Source organism: Indicator indicator, unplaced genomic scaffold (assembly GCF_027791375.1).
Source record: "Indicator indicator isolate 239-I01 unplaced genomic scaffold, UM_Iind_1.1 iindUn_scaffold_406, whole genome shotgun sequence".
NCBI classification, from domain to species: Eukaryota; Metazoa; Chordata; class Aves; order Piciformes; family Indicatoridae; genus Indicator; species Indicator indicator.
In genome coordinates, this window is record NW_026539421.1 from 5,621 (window position 1) to 11,890 (window position 6,270).

Consider the following 6,270-nt stretch of genomic DNA (forward strand, 5'->3'; position numbering starts at 1 on the left):
TGTCTGGGAGAAGAGACCAACCCCCACCTGCCTACAACCTCCCCTCAGGTAGTTGTAGACAGCAATGAGGTCTCCCCTGAGCCTCCTCTTCTCCAGGCTAAACACCCCAATCTCCCTCAGCCTCTCCTCACAGGGCAGTGCTCCAGATCCCTCCCCAGCTTTGTTGCCCTTCTCTGGACACGTTCCAGCATCTCAACATCTTTCTTGAATTGAGGAGCTCAGAACTGGACAAGGTGTGGCCTACCCAGTGCTGAGTACAAGGCAGAATGACTTCCCTGTTCCTGCTGGCCACACTATTTCTGATGCAGGCCAGGATGCCATTTGCCTTCTTGGCCACCTGGGCACACTGCTGGCTCCTGTTCAGCTGCTGTCAACCAGTCCCCCCAGGTTCCTTTCTGCCTGGCTGCTCTCCAGCCACTCTGTCCCCAGCCTGTAGTGCTGCTTGGGGTTGTTGTGGCCAAAGTGTAGAACCCTGCACTTAGCCTTCTTACATTTCATCCCATTGGCCTCTGCCCATCTATCCAGACTGACAAGGTCCCTCTGCAGGTCCCTCTACCCTCCAACAGATCAACTCCTGCTCTGAACTTGGTGTCATCTGCAAACTTATTGATGATGGACTCAATTCCCTCATCCAGATCATCAATAAAGATATTGAATAGGATGGGGCCCAGCACTTCCTCTGCCCTCTCCTCAGCATACCCCAGTCTGGTCTGGCACCACAGCAGTACCACTGCTGCAGGGTGCTCTGGGCAGTGCCACCACAGCCGAGCCCCTCTGCAGGGCATAGCAGCTGCAGGGTGGGGAAGAGGAGTGAGCCAAGAGGTGGGGGACATTCATAGCTCAAGGCAGGAGGAGATGTTCTGTTCTGATGGCAATACTGCTCTGGAGGCCATATCTGTGCCAGCAGTGCCTCTGGCCTGACCCTGCCTGCAGTCCCAGCACTGCCATGCAGCAGGACACTGCCCAAGTTGCCAGAGCCCTTAGACCTTGCCCCAACACAGAGTCTCAGCAGGAGAGTGTGGAAGGGCAGAAAGAGCAGCTCAGGACAGCCCAAATGCTGGGGCCACCTGGCACTGCTGCTGTGCTGGGACTATTTGCCCCTCCACCTCTGCACACAGGCACTGCCCTGGAGCTCCAGAGAAGTCTTGGGGTAAGAAGTTCAGAGAAACAACTCCATACAAGGTCCTTTGTTGTGTTGCACACACAGGGAGCACAGCTCCTCATGTCTGCAGTCTCTGGGTCACACCAAACAGGACAACACTGAATTAGAAATGATCTCAAGAACGACATTTGTGTGGGAAAAACATTCTCACAAGGGTAACACCAGCAGCAGCAGCCAGAACTTGAGAAGCCAGGCTGGGGCTGCACTGAGTGACATCAGAACAGCTCTGCAGAAGAGCCAGAAAGAGTTTATTGCTTCAGACCCCATCCAGTGATCAGTTTGCTCAGGGCAGCCTTCAGCTCCTGATTCCTCAGGCTGTAGATGAGAGGATTCACTGCTGGAGGCACCACTGAATACAGAACTGACACCACCAGATCCAGGGATTGGGAGGAGATGGAGGAGGGCTTCAGGTAGGCAAAGAAGCCACTGCTGACAAACACGGAGACCACAGCCAGGTGAGGCAGGCAGGTGGCAAAGGCTTTGTGGCGTCCCTGCTGAGAGGAGATCCTCAGCACTGCTCTGAAGATCTGCACATAGGACACCACAAGGAACACAAAACATCCCACAAATGGAAAAACACATAAAGCAAGAAGGCCAAATCCCTGAGGTAGGATGTGGAGCAGGAGAGCTTGAGGATCTGTGGGATCTCACAGAAGAACTGGTGCACAGCATTGCCCTTGCAGAAGGGCAGGGAAAATGTATTGGCTGTGTGCAGCAGAGCATAGAGAACCCCAGAGGCCCAGGCAGCTGCTGCCAGGTGGACACAAACTCTGCTGCCCAGGAGGGTCTCACAGTGCAGGGGTCTGCAGATGGCAACGTAACGATCGTAGGCCATGATGGTGAGGAGAAAATACTCTGCAGCAAGCAAGAATAATAGAAAGAAGACCTGAGCAGCACATCCTGCATAGGAGATGACCCTGGTGTCCCACAGGGAATTGGCCATGGACTTGGGAACAGTGGTGGAGATGGCACCCAGGTCAAGGATGGAGAGGTTGAGGAGGAAGAAGTACATGGGGGTGTGGAGGTGGTGGTCAGAGGCTATGGTGGTGATGATGAGGCCATTCCCCAGCAGGGCAGCCAGGTAGATGGCCAGGAAGAGCCAGAAGTGCAGCAGCTGCAGCTGCCTCGTGCCTGGGAATGGCAGCAGGAGGAAGTGGGTGATGGAGCTGCTGTTGGCCATTGCCTGCCTCTGGCCATGGAGACCTGTGCAAGGAGGGAAGGACAGTGACAAGTTAGGGCACACTTCTCTCAGGCTCATCGTAACCTCCCTCCCTGAGCTGCAGGAGGAATGGATCAGCTCAGTGCCATCACTACCAACCCAGGGCAGAGTTCATCACAGCTTCAAATGCAGCAGGGACACAGAATTGCCAGGAAGATGCCTGTGGGCTCAGAAGAGAAAGTGACCAAGAGCCCAGTGGCAGAGAACAAGAGTCCCATGGAGAGGTGGTGTGATGGTTTGAAACTGTCTTTTTAATTTTTCCTTGCAAAGTTCAGAACAGAGAAAGTGAAAGAATGTAAATAAGTCACTATTGGGTGTAAGAAAGCAAAATAACGATTGTTCTAAACACTTCCATTGGATAGATAGAAATGTTTAAGAACTATTACCCAAAACAAAGTAGGCACTCTGCACATTCTGCGTTCGGCAGTGGGGGCAGTTGCTGGGCTGTCTGGCTGCTGTTTCTTCTTCTCTTCTGGCTGAAGATAACACACTGACCTTGGCAGCTAAGTTAACAACTTTCTGCTTAACTAACTCTGCTTCTCTGTCCAGGGGGGTCTGGGGGGGAAGCTCCTGGGAGAGGGAGGCCCCTTTGGGAGGGTCCCCTTGGGGGGAAGCAAAGGGAGATCGGTTGTGCTTTTTCTGTTGATTGTATATATTTGTGAATGTCGTGAATTTTGTATATTTGTATATATTCATTGCATTTCATTGTAGATTTTAGACTCTGCTTGTAAATACAGCTTTTCATTTGCTTCCAGACTGAGCTAGCCTGGTTATTGTTGGTGGGGGGGGAATTTCAGCTCACACCGACACACTTTTTATTTTTGGCGCTCCAACTCGGGGCTCGATTGCTTGTGATTTATTTCTGCTCAGATTAGGAAGCAAAATGAAGCTGTTTTGGATTTTGAGTAATTTTATTTCATCTATTATCGGTGTGATTGTCTACAGATGGGCTGTTTCCTGCATGATAGACAAGATTGTGAGATATGTGGCATATAAGTCGTTTCTTTGGGTTAAGAACAAGTTACTGAATGTTGGTGAATTCTGTTGTGGTCTTATTGGGCTAAGAAGCTATGGTAACTCAACTATGGATCTGCTAGCAGACACATATGAGTTTGTTACTCCTCTTACAACTACAGAGGGTCTTTGTAACCAGTGGTACCCTAGATATCTTGTACTAGCCTTAATCTTAATTTTGTTGCTTCTTGGAATAATCATATGGCTACTGATAGCACTGTGTCAAGAAAGACATAAGGCTACTTGCTCTTCCAACTCTGCTGTGAATGTGAAAACCAAGCCAGTAAATTTGGTGGCCACTGTAACCAGAAAGCGTAAAGGAGATGCAGATGCTGCAGGAGATGGTGCAGATGGAGATGAGGGTCCTTCTACTCAGGGTCCCTCTCTTAAGAAAGATCCTTCTGATGAGGAAGAGAGGGTTAGCCTTAAAACTCTGGTAGACCTCTTGAGACCCCACATGGATGATGGAGATGTAGGTCAGGATGTAGACCCTGGTAGATTAGCAACTGCTGGTAGTGCCTCTGAACTCAAAGAAATTCAACGGAGGATTAAAATAGGATTATGGGGACAGCGACCTCAGGATGATGATGATGATGATGATGAGGATGACATACAGTCAGCTAATGCACCCAGACAGGAAATTAGACATGTGAGGAAGGATTACATCAGAGGAGATAATGAGCCAGTCCTGTCTTGGCTAGCCAGGTGTTTTGATATGGGAGCCCCAGCATTGGTGGTAGGTGACAAGTCAGGCCTCTCAGTTGGGGATGCTCTCAAAGGATACAGGCATAGACAGGCACCTAGGCAAGTGCATTGGTAAAGTTTCTCTGTGGGCACGCCTCCTACTGGCAGTCTCGCTGAGGTACCCCAGCAGAGATGATTTACCATGGAACCCTAAGCCTTGGACCACAATAGCTGAGGGAATCAAGCGTCTGAGAGAGTTTGCTGTGAGAGAAGTAATGTATGGAGATCATAAGACTCTGAATCCTGATGAAATTCCTGTTGGAACAGGCCTTGCCAAAAAGCTCATTAAGCTTGCTCCTCCTAATTATGCTACTATTCTGGCAAGCAGGATTGTGGCAAGAAATTATGGTGGAGCACCTCCTACTGTTGGCCATTTCACTGACCAAATGAGGCAGTTGGAGGATAGTCTTGCACGTACTTCTTTGGTTTCAGCCATTGAAACTCTGTCTGGAAAGATGGAGAATTGCATGAAAGAGCTGAAGGAGGAACTTAAAACCTCCATATCCAACTTGATGAAGGGGGATGATTCTAATTCCTCTTCCTCCAGATGGATACAAGTTTCAGCTGTCAGAAACAGACGTGCTCCAAGAAGGCCATTCCAGAATAGGTCAAACCAAAACAGACAGCAGAGGCAATCACGTGGCAGTATCTGGATAACTCTGCGTGATCAGTTTGGTGAGAACATGAACAGATGGGATGGTCAACCAACTTCTGATCTTTTCAAGAGGTTACGGGAGCTGCAGAGGGGCAGATCCCGAGGTAGCAATACCAGGAGGGTAGCTGTCGCTTCCTCAGTTTCCCAGAACAACTCTGATAGCTCCAACAGTGATCCTAATTCTGGTGCTGGACATTGTGCCAGCTGTACATGTGGAGGTAATCCCCACCATTAGGGGTGCCCTGCCTTCCGCCAGGGGGAGGTAAGGGAGAATGGAGATAACAGAATCTATTGGGATGTGTACATCCAGTGGCCTGGCACTTCAAAATTTCAGAAGTACAGGGCCTTGGTTGACACAGGAGCTCAGTGCACCATAATACCATCAAATTATCAAGGGGGAGAATCTATAACTATTCAGGGAGTCACTGGTGGATCTCAAGAGTTGTTTAAGATAGAGGTTGATATAAGTTTAACTGGGAAGCAGTGGAAGAAACATACTATTGTAACAGGTCCTAATGCACCTTGTATTTTGGGAATTGACTTTCTGAGAGAAGGGCGTTTTAAAGACCCTAAGGGTTACAAATGGGCTTTTGGAATAGCAACTGTAGAAACTGATGGAGGAAAATTGAAGTTGTCCATTAGACCTGAGCTTTCAGATGAATCTGCAGTTGTGGGACAACATGAGATAGAGGATGTAAAGCTGCCGGTTGCTTCTCAAACTGTGCATCACAGACAATACAGAACCAACCGTGACTCTTTGGTGCCCATTCAAAACTTGATTCGTCAGTTGGAGAGTCAGAAGGTCATCAGCAAAACTCATTCACCTTTCAACAGTCCAATCTGGCCTGTGCGAAAGCAGAATGGAGAGTGGCGTCTGACAGTTGATTTCCGTGCCTTGAATGAAGTAACTCCACCCATGAGTGCAGCTGTACCAGACATGATGGAACTCCAATATGAGCTGGAATCCAAGCAGGCCAAATGGTATGCTACCATAGACATTGCTAATGCTTTCTTCTCTATTCCCATAGCAGAGGAATGCAGGCCTCAGTTTGCTTTCACCTGGAGAGGCATTCAGTACACATTCAATCGTTTGCCCCAGGGGTGGATTCACAGTTCAACCATCTGCCATGCAGTGATCCATGATGCTTTGGAGAAAGGTGGAGCTCCAGAACACATTCAGTTCATCGATGACATCATCGTCTGGGGTGAGACTGCTGAAGAAGTCTTCGAGAAAGGTAACAAAATCCTTGACATTCTCTTGCAAGCTGGTTTCGCTATCAAGCGAGACAAGGTGAAAGGACCTGCCAGAGAAATCCAGTTTCTGGGAGTGCGGTGGCAAGATGGTCGCCGTCACATCCCAATGGATGTGATAAACAGAGTCTCCACCATGGCAAATCCCACCAACAAGAAAGAAACTCTGCGTTTCTTAGGCATAGTGGGATTTTGGAGACTGCACATTCCTGGATACAGTCAGAT

The 6,270-nt window shown here is 49.1% G+C and overlaps 1 pseudogene; it reads right to left on the reverse strand.

The window, feature by feature from the left end:
* Nucleotides 1-1,410: 1,410 nt before the first annotated feature.
* On the reverse strand, nt 1,411-2,367 carry LOC128980608 (olfactory receptor 14A16-like; annotated as a pseudogene).
* Nucleotides 2,368-6,270: the final 3,903 nt, after the last annotated feature.